This window comes from Tupaia chinensis, unplaced genomic scaffold, assembly GCF_000334495.1.
Source record: "Tupaia chinensis unplaced genomic scaffold, TupChi_1.0 Scaffold149131_1, whole genome shotgun sequence".
In the NCBI taxonomy this organism is placed as follows: Eukaryota; Metazoa; Chordata; class Mammalia; order Scandentia; family Tupaiidae; genus Tupaia; species Tupaia belangeri.
Genome location: NW_006208977.1, coordinates 156,938 through 158,967, shown reverse-complemented (window position 1 = coordinate 158,967; position 2,030 = coordinate 156,938). Strand labels below are relative to the sequence as shown.

The window sequence follows — 2,030 nt, the reverse complement described above, 5'->3', positions numbered from 1 at the left end:
AGTTGACAGGTGGTTTCTCTTTGCTCTCATATGTCCCTCCATGCATGTCTGTGTCCTAATGTCCTCCTCTTACAAGGACATAAGTAAGACTGGATTAGGGCCCACTCTAATGACCTCATTTTACCTAATTACTCATTTAAAGACCCTGACTCCAAGTTCAGTCACATTCTGAGGTTAGGACTTCAACATATGAGCTGGGGGAAAGAAGGGTCAGTGGTGAGGAAGGTATTCAGCCCCTAACACCAGCCTGAGGATGAGATGGGAAGGTTAGAGATCCTTAGGAGAAAGAAGCCCTTAGGCACAACCACCACTAGATGCAAATACACCATGTACTCAACATTGGCCACATGGATACAAAGGAATCCACAATTATTCCAGAGTACCTGGATGCCTCCTGAGAGGCTATACAGTTTTTCACCAGGATTTGTTAAGATATATGTTTGCACTAGAATGGACTTTAAAGCTAATAGAATGGAGAGAAATGGGGTGGAGAGAGAAGAGCTGAGTCTAGCTAGCTTCTGAGATCAGGGGTTAGAGTGGTTCCAAGGTGTTGAACTCCCTATGACTTTGCACCCCTGGGGCAGTTTTGAAAGTCTATACCAGATAAACCCAGGAAAGTTTCTTGATCAGGATATTTCAGAAACCCAAGAAATCCAGAGACTACTCAAAGTTAGAGGACATGGAAGACTTAAAAAATTGATCCCAGATAGTCCTGCTTATTTTCAACCACACAGAGAACTCACATATCATGGGCCAGCCCTGTAGCACAATGGATAAGTGATTTGCTTTGTGAGCCAGATCCCATATGGTTGACTGAGGTTTGAATCTCAGCCCTGGTAGCTTGAAAAACATTTTGGGCGTGTGCATGTGCGTGCACATGTATATGTGTGCATGCCCCAAATCCTGATAGGATAGAGAAATAAAAGGAAAGAGATTGCGGTGTGACCATGCCATACTGGGAAGTGCTTTCTCTCTCTGATGCATGTGTCCTCTGGGAAAGGGAAAACAGTGCTTGCTTCAGCAGCACATATACTAAAATTGGAACAATACAGAGAAGATTGGCATGGCCCCTGTGCTAGAATGACACGCAGATTCATGAAGCATTCCATTTTTTTTTAAAGGAAAAACAAAGCAAAACTTCACATATCATGATTCTCTAAAAGCTTCCCTTTTCGGCAGTGTAAAGTTTCCTAAGTGTCCCTGTCCTGACTACCCTCTTCCACCGCTGAAGACCTGAGAAGAGATTTTCTTGTATTTAATTCCATGATTTTTATATTTCCAGTCAGGAAGGAAAGAGGCTGGCTTATACCAGTCCAGACCATTCTCAGCACTTTCTCCACCGTTTCCGTCTAATCCCTTTTTCAGAATGTCCTGGTACAGAAAGTCTAACTGGTCTACCCACATGCCATAGAGCTTCTCATCTTTCTGGGAAGAGGAAAGGGAAGGCCTTACCCATTCCACAGCCCCAAGGGTAGATTTAAAAATGCAGAGCCTTTCTATTCTCGCCATCTCACCCTCACCCTTCTTTTCTCTCATAAGTTGTTTCCAAACCTGCCTCTTCTCTAGCACTAACCTTGAGTGATGCCCAATGCTCAGCCCTTCATCCCTGAATTAGCATTAAAGAAATTATTCGATGATACTTGTTAAATCATGATAAAGAAGACTTTATTCAAGACCAACTCCAAATACAGCATGAGCAAGTGGAAGTTTATAGTCAAGGAGCGGGGTTAGGGTCTGCAGGTGAAAAGTTACATCAGGGTTGGAGGGATTCTGGCTGAAGCCAACTGGATTCTTGCTGACTCAGCAGGATTTTTGATGAAGTCATGCCAGGGCAACTAGATATTACCTGGAGGATGAGGAACCTGGTCAGATGTCAAGTATGGCCAGGTACTCAGATGGAGGTTCTTGCTAACCTGACTTAGCAGGGTTCTTTGCCAAAACTGGATTTTACAAGGAGGTATATAAATGGTCTTTGGAGAAAATTTAGAAGCCTAACTAGTTTGGCCAACCAAAGAATCTTTGTTACTAGC

At 43.3% G+C, this 2,030-nt stretch overlaps 1 non-coding gene across 1 annotated transcript; it reads left to right on the top strand.

The window, feature by feature from the left end:
• The first annotated feature begins 1,008 nt into the window (after positions 1-1,008).
• Positions 1,009-1,115, top strand: LOC114006594 (U6 spliceosomal RNA). The gene has a single exon (XR_003548307.1). It is a non-coding gene; the product is annotated as a U6 spliceosomal RNA (small nuclear RNA).
• The last annotated feature ends 915 nt before the right edge of the window (positions 1,116-2,030 follow it).